A 22,839-nucleotide genomic window follows, 5' to 3' on the forward strand; every position below is an offset into this window, starting at 1 on the left:
TCACCTATCTACAGAGCCTTAGCCAGAAACCAGAGTTATGATCAAAATTCAAGCATGTGAATTAATCCCCTTTTATATCTTTTGGATATGATAGTGGAAAAAGGATAATTCCTTCAGTGTTCTTTTTACACATAGAAAACACTCAAAAAGGTTAATATTCTTAAAAGCATTGTCTTACTCATAGGTACTGAGATAAATTTCAGTGAAATAATCATTGATTTCTGAATTACATGAATAGTAAATCAATATATACTTCTATTCTCTTTAATTTTTCCAGTGTACTACTGAACAATTATTTATTCTAAAACTAAATACCAAGGATAATAAATATTGGCCAATATTGAACATCAACAATTAGGGACAATAGTGTAGTGTTATTTTCTTATGTCACAGTAGAGAATAGCATTTCAGCAAGCCTTGTACAATGATGACATATTTTCTGAATTGTTTTTTCTCACCTATCTCAATATAACAAACATTTATTAAGTGCGTACTGTGGGCAAGGTGACCCTAAGGAGGATATAAAAGGGGCTAAGATACCACTTCTGCCCTTGAGGAATTAATAATCTGATGGCAAAAGCAGATGTGCATGCAATCAACTGCAGTATTTGGAAGAATAAAGTGAGTCTTTTAATAGCAATACAGAGTGCTCAGATAGTGTCGAGAGAGCAAGGCTAGAGGGCAGAGCGATGTGGAGCTTGCATTGAAGTGGCAGGATATTAAAGGGAAGACATCAGTTATGAAGCTAAAGCACATATAAGCAATAACATGATAAGGGCCTGTAGCAGCGGACTGATAGAGGGAAAAGCATACCAGGGACATTTCAGGGGAACAATGATTAATATGTGACAATCAGTTGTAAGAGTAGAAATAAGGTGGAGTCAAATATAAATGTAAGTTTTCTTATCAAATACTGAGGTAGGAAACACAAAATAAGAAAAAGCTGTGAGGGAAGTACTCAACATTTCATTTGAGGTTTGTGGGTTTCATATGCCAGCAGGACATTTATAAGTAGATAGCCATCAGGAGGAAATTTGGGTCTAGAGTACAGTAGAGAGGTCAATGCTAAATATATAATGTTAGGAATAGTCTGCAAAGCAGTAATATTTGAAACTACTGGAGTACATGCAAAAATCCAGAAACAGTGGAGAGCTGAAGATAAAACCTTGGAATTAGACATGGACATGACAAAGGAAGAGTAAGCAGAAACAGACTTAAATAAAATACTAAACTACCAAAAAAAACCAAAACGTTTTTTTTGGTTTGACACAGAATCAAAGCTTTACAGTAGTAGAAATGGTCCTCAACAATCTCAATGATGTGGAGAAATTGAAAACAGACAACTAGATGTTGGATTTGAAAGTCTTGAGGTTCATAATGACTTTAGTAGAATGAATGGGGAAGCCAGAATGCCAAAGATTTAATAGCTATATGGAAGTAAATGCAGAAAAGTTCACTATTAAAGCTTTATAGTAAAGAAGAGAAAGCTGAGCATATGATTAAAAAGGGTAGTCGATGTGGAATTAATATTTTGGCTTAGCATGAAGAACATTGAACGTGTTTGTAAACTGGTAGAAAAGAGAAAAAGAAAAGAATATGAGTAGGATTCTTAACCCAACGTCCATAGAATAGGAGTCTCTTTGGGGCTCAATTTGGTTTAGAGCTCTTAAAAGTATAAGCAATATATTAGGTGCATGTAAAATTTTTTTTAGAAGAGTCAGAAAATTCTCATAAGGATCTATACTCCCCACAACCCCCCAAAAAGAAACTTGGAATCTCTGAAATATGCAGAGGGAACATTTTATGGGCAATACCCAAGAAAACAGGAGGAAATTAATTTGAGAAGATATATATTCTCTCATTTCATTGAGAAGCTAATCTGTGACTCTTACAGTGTTCCATGTATATTTATAACAAGTTTGGAAAGAGTTACTCATATCTCTTAATTTACTCTGAATTCTGAAAGGAAATAGATCTAAAAGGATCTTCACTGTATGCATTATTTCAATAAATGGTTACTGAGCCTCACTTGTCCATTCTGTGGCAAGTTTAGTACAGGGTAAACTCAAACAATTAAGCAGGACACCTAACCCAGGACACTTTAACTTTATGGGGACTATGACAGTGTAGGATTCAGTAATATTTTCAGCAGACATAATGTCGAAGCTGAGACATGAAAAATCCATCCATTCATTCAACAAATGTTTGTAGAGTGCCCAAATGGGCCGGATACTGTCTAAGGTGCTGCTATCATGGCATAAATAAAACTTTCTGCCTTCCTGCGTTGTAGCATGGGGGAAACCAAATAAACAAATGGACAAATAAATTATACAATGTCAGGTAGTAATAAGTGTTATAAAGAATATATGGGGGAAAGATACAGTGACAACAGAAGACTTTCCTACAAAGGCAATATCTGACAAGAGACTAGACTAAAATGAGAGAATGAGCCATACAAATATCCAGGGAAAGATTATGAGGCACACAGGGAAGAGCAGGTGCAAAAGTCTTGGGTAGGAACAGGGTTTGTTGGGCTAGAGAAATGGCCAATATGTCTAGAGCAGACTGAGGAAGACAGAGAACAGTGGATGAGGTGAGGAAACGCCATCTAGGACATAGTAAGGAATTGGAATAGGAAGTAGTCCAGTGAAAATTAGAGGGAGTAGTTTGACTTATTCCAGAAGTTCAATTTGAATATGACATAAAAACTGAGGGAAGCATGGGGAAACGAGGTTGGCGCATGGGGAAAGAAACTTCTAAGGATAAGGAATCAAGACATATCCTCAGAGCAAAAGTGAGCCTTGAGGATTTTAAATGCAGGAGTAAAATAGTTCATCAGTTTTGCATTTTCAATTTTATATTTTCACTGAATACTTTATGAAGAATGCTTTGGTAGGTGTTCAAGATTGTCTTTCTGGTAGAAAACTTCAAAGTTTCCCCAGACTCAATGTCTTGTTCTTTAAACTAGTACCTTCTCTGCTAATAATGGGACTTGTTATATATTCAAGTATTTGGGGGAAATTAATTGGATATTGGTGTGTAAGATATATTGGAGGTAGAAGATTATTCCAGAGGTGGTTGTAGTAATCCAGTGATAAAGTGATAAAGACCTTAGTTGGTGGTCTCGATCTATTAATGGTGGAAATGGAGAGAAAAAGGCAAGATGCTACTGGAGACATTAAGAAGAAAGAATTGATAGACTTGTGGCTGGTTACAGAAAAAGGGAAGGAAGCAAAGATGACTCCATATAGTGTTGATAACAAAAGTAACCTTCATTTGTATTTGTATGTTTAGCCCATTGTAAATCAAAAACAAACTCAATCTAAGTGAATAAATGAAAGAACACATGACCAAATGAGAAAGAGAGGAAATAAGGCTGAGGGAGTTGGTTTTAGTTTGGGGCATTTTGAGTTAGAAAACAAAGTACAAAAATCTGCCTAAATTAAAACAAGTCATCAGACAAACAGTGCCCACCCTATACTATTTCAGCAGAATCATAAAAAATGAGCCAATTTGGCTAGGTACTCCTATATTTTGGCCATTCATTGAGAAATTTAGCACAGTGTCATGTCATTGAGCATTAGCCTAAAAGCATGATAGCTGGGGATCAAATATCAGGTCAACCTCTCACTAGTGTGACTCTTGATCAAGTTATATATCATTCTATTCCTGAGTTTCCTAATCTGTAAAATGGGAATAACAGTATTATCTTCCTCATAGAATAGTAAGGACTTCATAAACTATCCACTAGCCTTCAACCGTATGCTCGAAACCTGAGGTTTGTAGATCAAAGACATTTCTAGATAAATTAATTATCCAAGATTCTCAACCAAGAGATATTACCTCTTTGTACAAGACACTGTATTGAGTACAAAGCTTCAGACTGAAATAGATACATTCTAATATAGTAAATTTAGGTAGTTATTGACATTTTTTACTTTGCATTTGCTAAGGTTCCAAGAGTTTTCAAAGTAAACATATTTTACTGATTTATATGTACATATTTTAAAGATCATGAAAATAAAGTCTGTTTTTAGCTTTAGTCATTCTAAAATTTCATTTTAGAAATGTATTTGTATTTATATTATAAACAAATGATTCAGTCATTAATTGGGCTTTTTTAAAAAAACTTTAAATAATATCCAAGTATACAATTAGTAAATAGGAGATATATCATTTAAAAATTGGTAATTTATGAAGTTTAGAATCAAAAGTTTGTGTATACTATTACGTGAACAAGCTATTTCAATAGAAGCTTCCTTATTCTATTCCTATATATTGAGGAATATAGGTAGGAAATACTAGAGCCTGGATTTGAACTCAATCTGTCTGATGACAGACATGATGACAACCAAAAATAAGTCTTTGAAAGATCAATTCAGTCCTTTACGGTAAATATTACTCAAAAGTTTTTTATACAAGAGTCCATTCATTTTTTCTTAAATTTAATTTATAGTAAAATAGTAATAGTTATATAGTTATATATAACCATGTAAATGTTTTTTCAAATTATTAAAAGTTTAATTTATTAAACAGCGTAAGTGTTAATAAATTATGCTTGATCGAAAAATTTATTAAGAGTACTTTTTGAAACAAGCAACTAAAGAAAATCTAAGAACATGTCAGTGTATCCATGTTCTTCTGGTTCTACATTTTGTATCTCTAGATTTCTAACTGTGGCTACAAATTATTGCTTGTTCTTCTTCCCCAGCTCCACTCATAGATATCAGAGAGTCTGCTGGAACTTGAGCAACTGATTGCTATGCAGAGTACATTTTTTTAAAAGATTTTATTTATTTATTTGACAGAGAGAGCGAGAGAGCACAAGCAGGGGTAACAGTAGAGGGAGAGGGAGAAGCAGGCTCCCCGCCAAGCAGGGAGCCCGATGCGGGGTTCGATCCCAGGACCCTGAGATCATGACCTGAGCCGAAGGCAGACGCTTAACCATCTGAGCCACCCAGGCACCCCTGCAGAGTACATTTTTAATCTCTTGGTTTATTCAATCTAAGAATTATTGCTAAATTGATGCTATGACTGTCTCAGTGCTGCAAAATTAATTACTTTGGCTTTAGTCTCCTAAAATGCATTTTGTATACACACACACCCCTAATACATATCTCTCTCTCTCTCTATATATATATATATATATATACACACACACACACACACCTATATATACTGCATTTAATAATGCATTTTTATATATACACATAAACACACCTATATATACTGCATTTAATAATGCAGGTATATATATACAGATATACCTTCCAGGTCTGTATGCTTTTCCTAAATCAGTTCTCCTGATTTTTACCTGCACTTCAGATCAGAGTTCATTTATATTCCAGCAGGGGTCAACTGTTCCTAGTGTTGCTTTTATTAGATATCTGGTAGTTGTGCACATTGGCTAGTTTTAGTAGATCTTTAGACTTGATTTCTTTCTTAACTAAATTTATCTTATAAAGCAGTCCAAACCTTGAATAATTTAAAATCAAACTTGAATATATTTTTCTTTTGTAAATTTATTTTCACTTGTCCCCACTAACAAAGGAATTGAGAAACTAAAGGCAATCAGTTGAACAAAAACAGATTGTCAAAATTCAGGTTGAAACTTCAGAAAAAAAGATTCTATGTTGAGACTTCAGAAAAAAAAAAAAAGATGAAAGTAGATGCATTGTTTTATGTGTTAAATTGAACAAGAGCACCAGGCTTTTGAAACTCCCTTTTTCTGATTGATTCAAGAGAAAAATTAGATAAAATTTCTTGTGGTTTTCATCTCACATTGACTTATTCAATATGGGAAAAGGGTTTCTCCTTGATGTTTTTGCTAAAAAAATCCTAATTCTAATAATAAAGCAAACACTTGTTTATCTAAGAATTTTAAGCTGTTTTAACACTGTATTCCTCAAGAAAATAAAGTGCTATGTTGGTTTGACTCGGACAATGTGTTATAGCAAAGAAATATGAAGTCTATAGTGAAAAAGGCAGTTTTCATTCACTGGATTGAAAATCAAGACATGGATGGCAGCTTTGACTCTACTGCTAATAAGCTGTGAGAGCCTGGGCAAGTGAATTTCCATTTCTGGATTTTTTTAGGGAGGAGTTACTGAGCTCTTTTGGGAATCTGGTGAAAATGCACAAATATATAAATACATACAAATTTACGTAGTATTTCAGGGAGTATTCAGATTCTTGGAGCTGGATAATTTACTGGTATATCATCTGTGATCTGCTTATACATAAGGTCAAAAACCCAAGTGATGCATCATAAACTAGTCTTTTATGTTTTACCAAGGTTCACTGGATCTTTTAACCTACATTGACTACTATAAGGTTAATTTTCCATACTAATACAACACTCAAATTAGCCTTTTAAAAATTACACTGTAAAAAAATGAACATGCATAATTCAAAATTAAGGGCATCATAAGCAAATAACCTTTGGTAGTTTTTCTTGGAAAATTATATCTTAAGCATGTTCCTCTAGATTATTTAAGATGTTTGGCATATTAAAGCATTTTATATCTAACCCAGTAAAATTTATAGCACATATGTTCAATAGAAGAAAATAGTTGCTAAATAAAGGAACCTCTCACTCTGTGGAAACAGTCTATTAAAATTCATAACTTACTTGTCTACAAACTTTTATAAATTGATATCTGTGCCATAAGAATATAATCTTTAATATTATAAGATTTGAAGTATATACATTTGGTTTACAGTATAGCCAATGTACTTTCAGTGTCTTACGCCCTGCCTGACACAAAATAAGCATTTAAAAAATCGTGAGAGAAAGAATGATTTTGCATGAAAAATATTTCAGGTTTACGACACATGGTTTTATGCAACACATGGCAAAGTGGGTTCTGGTGAGAGCTGGTAATATCATTTTAACCATGTGACTAAGCAAATGATTCTAGTTGAATCTTTTGTTTTTTAATCTGTGTTACACACTGTTCCTGCCCTAGACTCTGCTGGAAGTCTACTGCTTGCTTGCAGGCTCATACTCTCAATGACAGATGGTTTTTAATCTTTGCTATTTGGCTTCCAGAGTAGGTGTATACTGCTAACTCATGTATTTTCTGCACCATGTAGAAAATGACTCTGGTGGCCATGCTCTGTAAGGAATCAGATACTTTCTGGGCTCTGTAGCTATGGGAGAAAGGTTTTAAATGCTTTCTGGTGGGAAAAGCCACTTTTTGCTTAGAATTATTGTTGAAAAAAATATCCAACTGTGAAAAGCCACAGTTGTGTAAATCGCAAAGTAATTCCAGGACTTTTTGTTTGATCACCTCATGCCTAATACTCTGAAGGGCACACATACATATTAGCAGGAACATACAGGGTTGGTAATATTTCCTACTTTTTTGACATGAAAAATTAGAATTCTCCTTGAGAATGGGAAGAATCCTTCCTCAGCACCTAGTATATTCTAAATCTCCATTGTGGCACTTAACAATTTATACAGTAATATTTTATTTCCACATCTGTCTCTCTAACTCTTTCAACAAGAAACTATCTTTTCTCTTCTTATCCCTAAGACCTGGCCAAGAAAATAAGGTCCATGATAATTACTCAATTAATATTCATTGAGTAAATCACAGATAATAAATAAGTCCTCACATTGGAATGAGCCTGGACTGGAATAGACACACTCCCTTGTCTATTTCAGCCAGGCAAAGATGGAGCTCAGAAGCCACTCAGGAAATTATGCTCTCTTATGCAGCATCTAGTCCTTGAAACCAAGGACTAAGGTTTTCTCAAACCCAATAAGCCCTCAAAAGATTTTCTTACGTGGATTTATGCCAGAACAATCCGGTCCATTAGTTGGTAAATAGGACCCCTTAATAACTTCAGAGGAACTATAAAATTCTATTCTCAATATAATGAAAGCTGCAGGGGATTGTGTATTCATTTATCTTGTAGTAGGACAACTTGAATCCTCAAACAACAGGGTGTTGCCATGTGAGCTTCCTCTGGAGAATTGAAACCCAAACTGTAAAGAGAGCAGAATGGTCTGACTGGTTATCAGAGCCACCAGAATCTGTAAAGCCTCCATTCTTAATTGGGACCAGAAGATTCAGCTGGTAACAAAGTCTCCCTGCCTGTGTCTCTACATATGTGAAAGGATTATGCTACTTCACCTAGTATTTTGAGTTCTCATATTCTAAAATCATTATTTAATAACCTGAAATATAAGGTAATAAGTTGCTCTTTATCAAAGAATAGATACATGAAATAGAAGTGTATTAAAACAGAGTAAAAAGAAGAAAAGCAAAAAGAAAGGAATGGGGGAAAAGAGGGAGAAAGGGTGGGAGGAAAGAACAAAGCAAGCAAGGAAGGAACTATTAAAATATTTCATCGAGCTCCTCCACATCCCGGATGTTTTTGTATGTGCAGTATTTCAATGTCCTTCCTAGGTAAATAGCAAGGCTTTTCCTTTTTATTAGCCCTGTTGCAGCTGCTGTTGCTTACAAAGAGATTCACAAATCAAAATAGATTCAGTTAGCTTTTCAGTAATTCCGAAAGGTGGGGGAACATTGCCAGAGAAGGATAGCACTCCAGTATCCTAACAAGGAGTCTTGTTAGCAAAACAAAGTGTGAATTGCTCAGAGATAATTCCCTGTGGTTGGTAATTCCGCTGGGCTCCTCGGTGGCAGCATGAGCTATTTCTCCTCAATAGACCAATGCCACTGAACAGAATGTCAAAAGAAATGCAAAAAAACTAGCTCTCTTGAAACATTTATTCTTCTAGATTTATCTTTAGGTCAGCATGATTCATACTTATTGCTTCTTAGCCTGGAGCACCTAGCATAACCAGGAATCGAGGAAGCTAGAGCACAGTGTGAATAATGAATGAGCTACATAAGCAGAAGTCTGTATACCCAATCAGTAGTGAAGGCAAGTGCAGAGTGGCAGGCCAGCATTTTCATGGATGATTTCTATTATTTTCTCTCTCAAGGGAAAACAGTAAAACGAGAACCAGCAAGAGCTTGAGGGACAAACGCCCGGATTGAGATTGGAAGACTGTTCATTTGCCTGTTGCTTCGGTCCTCGAAATTGCGTTACAACTGCCTAATTCAGGTATATGGAAAAAACAGAAACTTTGATAGTTGATGCATCCCTCTATCCCCATACCTATCGCATGATATGTGGTGGGGTGGGAGGTGGGGAAGCATTTGTGTAGAAGACTGAAGGACTGTATCTCTTACCTTAAAAAGTGTTTTATGATATCAAAGGAAATAGTATTTCTCACATCTTTTGAAATTAGTATTAGTGCCCTTGAAGTGCTAGTTTACTTGGTGGGGCACTGGCCACTTATATAACATTTGTGCTTTCTCTAACTTTCATTTTTTACTTAATCAAATCTGAAGTTGTCATGGTTCATTATCTGTAGATGATCTTGAGCAGCCCTGCATTCTAAAAGAATATGCCATGGCATCTGCCTCTGTGGTTTTGTGCCCTGCTGTACAGATGATATTTAAGCAAGAGGATTGGGTAAGGGGCTGAGTGGATGCAAGATTTGTCCCAGGCTGATGTTTCTTTGTGCCATACTATGTCTTCCTCTTCCGCCTGTGCTTTATTCAGCAATGAAGTACATATATCACACTGTGACTATTACATATGTTAGAGGACGTAATTGGGGTTGTAAAGTATAGGCTTGAATGTCTTAACTAATGAATTCCATCAAATTCAATTATCATTCTTAGACTCTTCATTAACCAATCAAATTGTTTCTTTGGTCTAAGTCATTTCTCACACACTTTCATAGGTATAAACACAATTCTATGAAGTAAATTGGAGTGATTAAATTATCATACTAGGCATTCTTGGAGTCCCGTGTTACTGAAGTTTTGGATTCCTAAAGAATTGCTTTCACATTATTCTCATCGTGTACAAGAGAAAGGATGTTAGAGTATAAGACTGTGTCTTCAGGACTTTATTGCACTATTTGCATCTTTACTCATTTTTCCTGAGGAAGTTGGTCACAGTAAGTTACCAATACTAAAATTACATAGAAGTAAACCAACTCTTATAAATGCAATGACTTATAACACAAGCCTATTGGACAGATTTATTTAATATCACAAGTCCTTCCCCTTTTCAGAATGAACTGTTTCAATACCACAAGTTTCTCCTCTCTCTCATGCAGTATGGTACTTCAAGGCAGGATCATAGTTTTATTGTTGAAACATGCTTCTTTACTAATTCTCATAATTTCTTTACATGAACTATTAAAGTGGTTCTGAAAATGCATAAATATCCAGAATCAAAAGTACTTTAGTTTCCTAGGAATTAATTGTCACAGTGCTAATGTATCATGTTATTTCAGTAACTTTATAATGAAGGACATGTGCTGATGCTGTGGCAGTATGGTTCTCACCATAGAATTCTTAAAATATTTCTATTTTATTTTCTTTAATGCCATCTATAAACAATTTTGTCTTCTATTCTGCAAATATTTTGAGAAACACCTGAAAATATAGCCTGAAGCCAACCTACAGAAACATTTATTTCTGGGTTTCATGCCAGACTTACTTAAATTAAAATCTTTGGGATCAGGCTCTAGAACCAACATTTTAAATATGTATATCAGATGACTCCAATGAACTCCAAAGGTTAAGAACCACTACTCTACAATTTGAGAGCAAGGAAACAGCTGAAAAGAGAGCATGATAAAACTATAGACATAGAATTGATATCAAAAATGAAAATATTGAAATTAAATTTTGATTTTGATTTTTCCCTACATATTTATATTTACTGAGACTGTACAAGGGATTTTAAACTGTTTATTTCCCCTTTAATATGAGCCTTAAATATATTGAAATTAAAAATTCAATATTAAGGATGGCAAGGATAAGAAGATCTATTAATTTAAAAGCTTCCCAAAGTTGCTAAATAATAAATGATCTGTACAATGGCAAAAGGTATTAAATCCATAATTTATACAATTATTATTTTCTCATTTGAATCTTTAGTCTTACAAGGCTTTCTAAATACCAAGTTATTCTTTCAACATTAGGTATGTCTAATAAGCACCACTTGGTTAGGAATTTCAACATGTACTTTTGTTATGGTTTCCATTGAGACAAGTCCCATGGGTGTTGAACTTTCAAAAGATAATTTACTGGTGCAAATAAGTAAAATCTTTTGTGTTAAGGGTTCCCCATTTATTCATAGGAGAGCATTTCTATGTTGTCTAATTTTAGTAAGAGGATTTTCTCATCCTTTTATTTTTAGTGCAAACAAATTATACCTTGTTTGCCAACTTAATATGCCTACTTCAGAAGTAAGCATACACGTAAGCAGGAATTAGGGACAAAGAATTGTCTTTTGAGCCATGAAAAGACAGAACTCGCATGGGATGAGAGCAGAAAGCAACATTAGATCCAATAGGAAAACTACAGATAATGTTTGAACAATAAAATTAATTCTGCCTTCCTACATGGTAGAATCCACTGAGACAAGGATCTAAAACAAATCTTTAGGTGAACTTATTTTATAAACATGTCCCAAAATTATTGGAATAATTTGTTTTCCAAATCCATAAGAATCCTTTTATAAATAAAAATATTCTTGGTTTTCAGGTAGTTTTAAAGATCACATTTGCAATTTAAGCAGGCACTAGCTTCAGTGGGACTGTGCTTCAAAACCTTAATTTGTAAATTAAATATTCAGGACTCTAACATCACTTTCACATAAAAACAATGCTATAAATGATGTTAGATGTTCAGAGTCAATTTTTGAAATCCACAAAATCATAGTCAAATCATATGATTTGTAGAAATAGAGCTTTGAAGTGAAAAATAGTAGAAAACGGTACTATATGATTCCAAAACATTAAACCAATTCAATAACATACTTTTGAAAATCGTGTTTACTTTGAGTAACAGCTCTAAAGGGAAGCAAATTTGACTATAAGTGAATGAGAAATCAAAAGAGAAGGTAAGGTTTTTATAAAACACAGAGAAATTAGTGATGACAGGAGCTGTATTCTCCTGAGTAGAGGAAAAGGTGATGGACGGAAGGGAAGAGATGTTGAGTAGAGCTAGAGGATGAGGGGCAAAGTGGTCTCAAGTGTGGGTCGCTATTGGACTAGCATATTGGACTAGCTACTGAATAGAAAGGATAGTGATTCATGGCTATGTTGGTAACTCAGGTGTATTCAATGATTTTAAATGAATGCATACATATAGTAGTTATACATTAATTTAGAAAGCAGATGAACAGAGGAAATGTTTAAGCAGAGACAAAGAGCATGAATGTTTATTCAGTGAGCACCAAGGAATAGTGGGAAGAGAGAACTTGTGAGTCTCATGGACTTCTACTGATGGCTTTTTCTCTGAATTACTTGACCTCCACTCAAGGCTTTACTGAACTCCACTTTTTCTGTTCTTTTTTTTAGACTTACTTATTTTAGAGAGAGAGAGAGCAGGAGGTAGGAGCAGGGGGTGGGGGCATTGGGAGAGGGAGAGAGAATCTCCAGCAGACTCCATGCTGAGCATGTGGAGCCCAGTGCAGGGCTCTATCCCATAACCCTGAGATCACCACCTGAGCTGAAACCAAGGGTCAGATGCTCAACCAACCGTGCCACCCACGTGCTGAAATACTTCTATTTTACTATTTCTCTTTATTTTTTTGTTAATTAAATTTGATGGTGTGAGGGAACAGGCAGTCACTGTACCTGGGGATGGAGGACCAGGAGTATGAATAATCCAGGGAATAAGGCCCAAATAGTGGTGTATTTATCTTATTTTTCCTCTATTCTTTGGATGTTAAGGTCTTAGCAGTCCCAGGTAGAGCCCCCTTTACTTCCATTTAACCAAAAGAACAAGTGTTAGAGGTGAAAAACAGAATATTTCCTCATGACTAAAATTCTCCATTCAAAAAAAATTTAATTTCAAAATAAAAGCCTGTGACGTATAGTACCTCTTGCTTTGATCTAAGCCTCACTACTAGGCTAATTTGCAGTATAAGAACAAAAAATTAGAAAACTTTCCTGAAAAGGGGCCCATAATTCTCTATCAATTAAATTTTCAGAAAAAATAATTGTCTAAACAGAAAGTTTCTAGAATCTCTATTAATACTATTTAGGTTGAGACATAAGAGAATTCATCATCTGGGTTCCTAAGATCCCTCTTCACTCTGGATATTCCACTAGGGGAAAAAATAGTTTATTTTCCATTGAAGAAAGTTGTTAAAGGATTCTTTAATTATGGGTAACCCCCCGCCCCCTTTTCCATTCCATTCTCAAGAAATAAGAACAAAGGATAAGATGGAGGGTTGATAATATCTGAAGGAGAGTCTTAGGACAGTCAATGCCTGTGTGAGTTATCTCAATCTCTATTTTGCATCTTTCAAAAACTGTGAAAACCTGAGCTTAGGGATGCCTGAGTGGCTCACCTGGTTAAGTGTCTGACTCTTGGTTTTGGTTCAGGTCATGATCTCAGGGTCCTGGGATGGAGCCCCATGTTGGGCTCCCCACTCAGCAGGGAGTCTGCTTTTCTCTCTCTCTGCCTCTCCATCTGCTCACTCTCTCTCAAATAAATAAATAAATCTTAAAAAAAGAAACCTGAGCTTAATAAGACAACAATGATATCACTACCCAACCTTGTATGTATTTCCCAAATGCTTTTCTCCCCAAACCTTTGAAGCGATACTTCAAAACTGCTTGAATGGTGCTGTATCACCCGTTATCTTCATATATAAACTTGTTCCATGTTCCCTGTACTTAGGTTTCCAATTAATATGTCTTTGTCTTCTACTCTCCCTTGGCCCAACAAAACTTGACCATCATGGAGCCTGAGTTCACTCATTTATTTATTCAATTTATTTATTCAACAATGATTTTTGTGGGGAACCTGGGTGGCTCAGTCGGTTAAGCATCCGCCTTTGGCTCAGGTCATGATACCAGGGTCCTGTGATTGAACCCCGCATCGGGCTCCCTGATCAGCGGGGAGCCTGCTTCTCCCTCTCCCACTCCCACAGCTTGTGTTCCCTCTCTCGCTGTATCTCTCTGTCAAATAAAATCTTAAAAAAAAAAACAAAAACAATGATATTTGTTAAGTACTTCATATGCCAGTCACTTTTCTAAGCCCTATGTCCAGGCTTCTGTTCTCATAGCAATTTTATGTTAGTGGAGAGACAGACCCTTCTGAAAGAACAAATACATAAATATTCAGACCCACTAAAATATGAGTTATCCACTAACTCAAATCATTTATTTTCTACATTTTTTTCCTCCAAGTTTTTTCCAATCTTTATTGGATCCTACTCTTTAACCTTACTGATTCTTACTGTTGTCAACCATGCACTAAAATCTATCTGATTCACTTACTCTTTTAAGGCTTTACATCTCCTTAAATGGAAAGGACAAGGAAATGCATAAATTTACATATTAGACAAAACTGTATTGCCTGAGAAATCTAATCCAGATAGCTGGGCCCAAATAACACCAGATAGCTACAGTGTGGCCATTATGGAATCAAATACCCTACAAACCAACTCACAAAAACCATCTTTTCTGATCCTGAGATTTTCCTTAATTATATTTTCCAGTGATTAAGTGTTCTATTCTGGGACACATCAGAATAAATGTTTTGCTCCATTGTTCTATCTGGTCAAGTGACTTTGGTATGGATTAAGTTAGACTAGCCACTTTTTAATTCAATAAGGATTGTATGCATCTAATCAATATAAAAACAGCAATAGACTCTAGAGGATTCACTGTGGTAACAGAAAAGAAAATGATTTAATTGAAGATACCGGATACAAAGCAGACAGTAGAGGATAAGAAAATACATGGCAACCTATGTATATATTTTTAATATAAGAGATAAACCAATATCCTGAAAAAGTTGCAGAACTTGGACAGAAGTTAATAATTTCCCTAATTAGCACTTAAAAATAAATAGCATTTAAATGTAACATATAATTAGAGAACCACTTTAATAATAGAAATTTTTACATTTGCTTCTGCTGATACTTATTTCAGCCTAATAAAATATTTTATGGAGAGTTAAATACTTTTTATGGTAATTTAATAAAAGCAAAAGTTTTGTTGCTTTCATTAGTTTATTTAGCGTGGATTCATTTTTTTATTTGAATATATTTTTCCCAACTGTCAGGCATTTAAAGAATCTTCATTTTGCCATACATTTAAACACTTAAGTAATGTGTGGCTAAGCATTTCTTGAACATATACATACCCAAAAGAATACTCTAGTTCACATGAACATGGGAGAGAACTTGATGTAATCCTATAGAGAAACAGAACCACAGTAAGAAATGTATTAGATAGGAGAATATTTTTTTAAAAACCCAGTAAGAATGTGAAGCAACAGAGGGATATGTTGAAGCTTAGAAAATTATTTCAGGTGCTATGAACTCTGGAAAGTTGTCCATTTCCTAACATTGTAAAATTCACACTTAACTATCTGAAGCATTTTCTAATTTTACTACATGCATCTAGATTAATCATTGATCACAATTTGTATCAACAATCCTGATGAACTGAGATGAAGTACTCACCACTCCTATTCATATATGCATATCTTAACAGCAATATTATTGTAAATATTTCTAAATATATAGATCAGCCAAATAAAAATGTAAAAATCCTCAAGGGTCAAAAAAAAAAAAAAAGAACTCAAAAGCAGAGTACAAAATAAGTAGAAAGGCTAAGATCTGATGTCATGACTGAACAGGGAGGGGTGGGTCCCTTATCAAGTCTCTAATGATCAGAGATCTGGAACTGAAAATCTCACATATATTCAAGACCCAAGAAGAGCTGCCTTCTCTTTGATGAAGCAGCTAGAAAATTGTACCCATTGATCCAGGGAAGTGACTAGAGCCTGTCTGCCTAGAAATCTAGATGAAATGGGGGAAAAAAGTAGCTCTACTGTGACAAGTCAGAACACCAGGCCGTGGTATATACCAGTATGAGGTTTAAATTTATATTATTCACAGTGCATGATTCCTTCAAAATTGTACATGAACTAGTGGAAACCTACAATTTTGTTTAGAAACCTATCTGAGCCAGAGCACACAGGACCCCTTAATTAAAAAAAAAAATCCTGAAAATGATTTTTCAATTAAACAATGATAAAGGCCCCACATGAGAATTGTCCAACATAACGAAGAATAAGCAGGCACTAACAGCTAGAATCCTAAAAATTTGAAAAATAATTGTAAAGAAAAAAGTGAAGAAGTAGAAACCAACAGGAGGACTTTATAAAAATAAATTAGCAAATTTGAAAAAGAAATAATACTCAAAGAGAAGAAAAATATAGTTTTCAAATTTAAAAACTTAATGAAAACTTTAAGGAGGAAAAGAGAAATGGCCTAAGGGAATATTAATGGCTATGAGTTATATCTGAAGAAATTATCTAGAATGAGCACAAGAGTGTCAAAGTATGGAAAAGTTAAGAGACAGGAAGGAATAAAATGAAGAAGTACATCATATATCTACTAGGAATTGCAGATGGATAATTGTAGGATAATAGCTGAGAATTCTCCATGTTTGAAGAAAGATGTGAATACCATATAAAGAATCATTCCCAGGCACAAGCCAGATAAATAATAACAAATTCACACATAGATACTGTAACAAAGCCACAGAACACCAAAGATAATGCAAAGACCTTAAAAATCAATTAGAACAGACAGTATATAAAAAGGTAATGAAAAAATAATCATTTCAAGTGTTGAAGGAAAACAGCAAACTCAAATTCCATGCTTATGTAAACTATTTTTTCAAGAGTGAGAGAAAAATAAATACATTCTCAGGAAATGGCTAAAGAAGTTCACTACTCATAAAAAATTTTGAGTAACAAAATATGTATTCTCTGCATTTTAGTGAAACCCTGGTTGTAAATGTTTTAAGCTTGAAAACTTGGTTATTCGGGGATTCACTAAACCAAAATACGTTATCATCAATGGAATATTATTAAAGACCAAATTCATTGCTAGCATATCTTTATGTATCAAATGTTTGAAAAATTTTTTAAAGATTTTATTTGTCAGAGAGAGAGAGGCCCAAGCACGGAGTGCGGCAGGTAGAGGGAGAAGCAGGCTCCCCGCTGAGCAAGGAGTCTGATGTGGGACTTGATCCCAGGACCCTGGGATCATGACCTGAGCTGAAGGCAGACACTTAACCGACTGAGCCACCCAGGCATCCCAAATGTTTGAGAATTTTAATGGCATGAAAGAGGTGCCCTTTTGACAGCTAGTTAAGTGGCCTGAAATGTGGAAACTGCGCACTGTCCTGACCATTTACCTTTTTCAGGTTGTAAGTTTCTAGCATTGCCATTATTCTTTTTTTTTTTATTATTTTTTTAAGATTTTATTTATTTATTTGAGAGAGAGAGAATGAGAGACAGAGAGCATGAGAAGGAGGAAGGTCAGAGGGAGAAGCAGACTCCCCGCCGAGCAGGGAGCCCGACGCGGGGCTCGATCCTGGGACTCCAGGATCATGACCTGAGCCGAAGGCAGTCGCTTAACCAACTGAGCCACCCAGGCGCCCGCATTGCCATTATTCTTAACAGCAACTTCAAATGTGAAATCTGTATGCTCTCCTAAGTTCATCCTTCTAATTCTTGAACTGTCATTAGAGTAGCCTTGTGCATTTCAAAATGCACATCCAGACATTTAGATGTACATACACATATATTAATGTCTATTTTGCTCAAATATTCTGGAATAGTGTGAAAATTTTATAAATAATTTAGTGGCTAAAACTTTATACCAATCCCTTGCCCAGCACACCTAAGAAATAGAGGATAGCTGAGCTAGGGGTTGTAGAAAAGATTGTTGGGATCATTGGAGTAAGTTCTTACCAGACAGCTTATGATCATTCACAACTTCTCCGTATTGAAACAAGTAATTCCATGAAGAAGATAGAAGAGCATAGACTAATGACTGAGTAGCTTAACAAGACTGAGCCTTTACCCAGGACAAAAACTTAAGAGCTCCTAGAAAAAGACCAATTATTAAGACAAATGTGTGTAAATAACTTCTCTACCTCTTAAATTGATTAGAACATTTACAAATCAATTATAGTCCTTTATATGCCTGTGATGTTTCTTATGTCCTGGACAGAATGTGTCAAGATAATTAACAATTCAAAGGCTCTTAGCAAGATAGTAGTATATAACTAGTATATTATTCCCATTCTATTTCATTCTTGAAGTTAATGTATTTATTTAAGATGATCATAAATTAGGAAACAAAGGAATGAATTTAATAGAAACAATAAACATTCATGAAAGAAACACACTATATAAAAGTGAATTAAAATTTGCTATCAACTATATAGAAAATTAGATGGAGTTTTTGGCTCACAATAGCTTACTGATGGGCAATATTAAAATGCTGTTATAAATGAGCATTATTCTAAGCTATCCATGTAGAAAGATAACAGGAATAATCCTGGGCATGATCACTGTACTGGAGAACTGAGTTCAAATTTAAGTCCATAACTGAAGAATATCAGGAATAAAAATGTAGAAGGAGTAACCAAATTAGTTAAAGGTTGTGCAATAATCTTATAAAAAAAAAGAATAAAGAAATTTCAAGATGTTAAAATGAGAAAAAATGAAGCACCAAATGAGGACATAAAGTAAATATATGCCATTACAAGAAACATTGTATAGTGAGGACCAAAAGGAGAGAAACTTGTCTAAATTGTAGAAGAGTGGTCGATGAGATGATGTAATATTCTGCAGGACAGAATGTTGAAATCTGCTCCAAATTTGTTTAAAAAGACAGGTATTTGTCTTTTTTGAAAACTTTTAATACAATTCTGGCTGACAATGGAAAGATGCATTTTTTAATATTTCCTAACTCTCACATATTTATAGATAAATATTGAAACTGTACTTGGAAAGCTTATTGTAATAAATCTGAAGGTTTTCTGAAATATGAGCATAACATGACAGTTTTCTAGGTGATAAGTTATTTTATGATTTTGTTATTACTCTCCAAATGGGCAAAGGCAAACCTGAAAAAAAAAATCTTTTAGGAAAATATTATCTTTCCAAAATGGCTCCCTGTCAAGATGGCAGCTGAGTACAGAGACTGACTAGATTAATCCTTTAGGTTTAATGGTTGTCTTGATGTTCCAGAGGAGAAATGATCACTCTGTCTTAACATCAAAGAAAGCACTCCTCCAGGCATAGAGCGATCCTGTTCACATTCCTCACACCCCCTACATATTAATGGGCACATTCCAGGTAGAAGACATGATAATGAATATTTTATGTTGTTTTAGAACTTTTAATTTCAAAAATATTGGAGGTTTTTAATCTACTGTAAAGATATTTAGTTTTAAAATTTGATTTTATAATTTAGTTACTTGAGTAAATTTTTTAGACTGACTTATGATCAACAGGCTTCAAGTTTATTTTGGATGCAAAATTTCTCCTCACACAATCTACCAAAATCAACAAAGGAAATCGTTTCAAAAAGTATTCCTCCAATAAAAATTGTCTGTAGTCAGGAAAATTGACATTAATCTATTTTTATTTACCAACATCCTTGTATTTTTTCTTTATAAAAGCACTTTGGAGACGGAAGAGAAATTAAAAGAAAACAAAAAGGAAGGAAATTTATATACAACTTTAAAAACTATATGAAATTTTGCCTGATTTTCATGTAGCTTAGTATTCAATTCAATTCAATTAGCTGGTCTTCTCTGATTCCATTATGGTAAAGACAGGAGTGGCAGTGTTTTCCCACCAGTTTCTTCTGCATAGATAAAAGCATTCAAACCAAAAATCTAACAGTTTGTGTTTCTCTACTGAAAGAAATGTCTCTGGTGAGTAGGGAAGATGATTTACGTGCATGTACCTGAACTTATAAAAAATAATCTTTGTGTTCATCATAAGTTGAATTGATATTGCTATCAAACATGTACTCCAGTTTCTTTTGTATATCTCTAACATACCATTTAGGTTATAGATCTCCGATACCTTAGAACACTGGACAGTTTAGAAAAATCCATTGTGTTTTCCCCCTAATTTTTTTTTAGTTGGTAGTTTTTCTTCTTTCTTTAATGAAACTATTTTATTTTTAAGATTTTTTTTAAATTTATTTGAGAGAGAGAGAGAAAGACAGCACCAGCAAGGGGGGGGGGGAGGCGCAGAGGGTAAGAGAAAAGCAGACTCCCTGCTGAACTGAGAGCCTGATGAGGGACTCGATTCCAGGACCTTAAGATCATGACCTGAGCAGAAGGCAGACGCTTAACTGACTGAGCCACCCAGGGACCAGAAACGTAATTTAAAGGTTACAAAAATGTTTGTAAAGTTTTAGCTAACACATTGTAATGACTGAAAATTGCCTTTCCTATTATTTACTGCTCAGAAAGTAAATGTTAAATATATTTATTCTATAAGACAGAGCAAGTTACTTAGTTTCTTACACTGAAACTTCTTGTTTATATACAACAAAGTTCCTAACAGGGGAAAAGTAATTCTTCTGCATTAAGCCTTTCCATTCATGTCCTGAAACTACTTTTTTCACCCTTGTGGAATGTAAGTCATATACTCATTGATATGGATGCTCACATTTAGTTCATGGAACAGAATATTTACCTGTTTGCTTGTTTCTGTATAAGATTCTGGACTGTGGTGAGTGGCTTTCCATATACACATGAAGGGTTAGATACCTTTCTTCTTTCCTACAATGCCATCAGTATTGTGAGGCTCTGAATATAGGTGGAAAACTGACTCAATATTGCTAGTATTTCTTATTAAAATATAGCCACAATGCAGAATAGAGCAACACTGAAATTTTATGAAGCATGACCATGAAATAACAAAACTCCTGTTTTAAAAAAAGCTCATGTACTGGAATTTATATCCAAATGAGTGTTGTCCTTCACTGCGGTCATCTTAGATTTTAAAAATGCTGTCACTGTTGAAAATATTTTGGAACTGTTTTTAGAGCCAGTTATGCACAAGGAAGCATTTCGCGACAAACCCTGGGAAGGCACTGTGTTAATTACCATCAGTGCAAAAGTGGAGGCAGCCTTTCTGGGACATTTCTTTCAATGAGTTTTTGACCTCATCAAGTATATTTTTATTTTAAATAGTCCCTTTTTTTTTCACGGACAAAAAGATATATAGAAGAAGGGTTCTGAGGCTGATGGGCCCGTGAGGTCACATATTGGGTAAAGAAAACATTAAACTTTTTCTAAATATTAAAAACAAAAAACAAACACACAGGAAATACAAAGTTTCAGGCTGGATCCATGAGTATGAGTTCATTGTTTTATTCACACCTTGTTATATCATTTAGTTATATACTCATTCCAGACAAGTATATAAGGTCCTTACTAGAACCTGAAGACTATACATAACCCGCCCTGCTACCTCTTTGAGTGGGGATACAGAACTTTACTGGAGCCTGTAGTACTCTGCATACCTAGTTACCACTTGATATTCAGTTTGCATAGGGATGAATAAAATGGACCCTAAAAAGCCAGCCTATACCAGGTCCAGACAGGTTCACTAATGACCTTTACCAAACGTTTAAGGAAGAAATCGTACCAGTCTTCTACAGTCCCTTACAGAGGATAGATGCAGAAGGAGTATTTCTAACTCATTCTATGAGACCAGCATTATCCAAACACCAAAACTAGACACATTCATTACAAGAGAACCACAGACCAATAGTCCTCACAAAAAGAGATGCAACAAACCTCAACAACAGCCAGCCTGTAAACGATCCTGCCAGATGAAAACAGTAATGGAGCTTGGAGGAATCTTTTGCCTCCTATAAGAAACTGTTCATTTATTCAACCAACATTTACTGTTCAGAGCACTATTCTATGTGGTCATGAGATCAGACTTATTACCATCCCTCATTCAGTCACTTATTAATTCAGTCACCCAACAAATACTTCTCGAACATGTACAATGTATCAGGCATTATACTACCTGGGGTTGGGGAATATCACAGGGAGCAAAATAGACCAAATTACTGCCTTCATGGAACTTACCTTCTCTTGGGGAAACAGACAAGAAACAAGATCTACATATAAAATGCAGACGTATATATAGTAAAGATATCCATGGTAAAATTGAAACACGTTATTGATATGTGCAAAGGAGGAGATGAGAATTTAAGATTGCCTCCTTCACATCCTTTAGGGACTTACGTAAAGTCACCCTCTCAAAGAGGCCATTTCTGAACAACCAATGTAAATGTTACAATCTTGACAATGTCTCCTGGAAAAGAGAAGGTAGATGGGGAAGACACAGTAACTAGAGAAGGATGTGAGAAGGGATGGGCTTGGAGATGAAGTTGAGGAGCTGGGTTGACATTGACTCATGCAGGGCCTTGTGGGAAGTGGACAGAGCTTGGCTCTTCCACCTCATCTAATGGGAAGCCACTAGAGGGTCTTTTGTGGGGGGATACCATAAAGTGATTATTTTAAAAGTTCATTCCAGTTTCTGTGCAGGAGGATATTCAGGTATCAAAAGTTCAGGCAAAGAGCCAACAGGAAGTTATTGCAGTATTACAGACAAACTACCAGAGGCGAGATAATCATGAAGATTATCCTTCATGAAAGGATAATCATGAGAAGTAAAGAGACTTGAGACATATTTTGAAAGTAGCACCTATAAGACATGTTGATTATTTAGTTATTTAGTTTTTGCCTTGAACAACCTGGTGAAACCATTTACTGTGAAGGGAGAGACTCCAACAGGAACAGGCGAGGGAGGAGAAAACACGTTTCATTCTTTACATGGTAGTTTTGACATTCTCCTTGGACATCCAAGAGATGTCGAATAGGCAGTTAGATATGGGAGGCTGGCCCCAGGGGAAAAGAAT

The 22,839-nt window shown here is 35.0% G+C and overlaps 1 protein-coding gene across 3 annotated transcripts in view; it reads left to right on the forward strand.

Annotated features, from left to right (window-relative positions):
* The window catches only part of SYT1 (synaptotagmin 1), a 479,618-nt gene that overhangs the window by 69,544 nt on the left and 387,235 nt on the right, over nucleotides 1–22,839 (forward strand). For all 3 annotated transcript variants that reach the window (XM_081822128.1, XM_081822125.1, XM_081822126.1), the window contains exon 2: nucleotides 8,963–9,084. The gene's annotated coding sequence lies outside the window, so the exon portion shown is untranslated. The remainder of the gene's footprint in view (nucleotides 1–8,962; nucleotides 9,085–22,839) is intronic.

The sequence above is a fragment of the Leptonychotes weddellii genome, chromosome 5 (genome assembly GCF_054177405.1).
Source record: "Leptonychotes weddellii isolate Sample4059 chromosome 5, ASM5417740v2, whole genome shotgun sequence".
In the NCBI taxonomy this organism is placed as follows: Eukaryota; Metazoa; Chordata; class Mammalia; order Carnivora; family Phocidae; genus Leptonychotes; species Leptonychotes weddellii.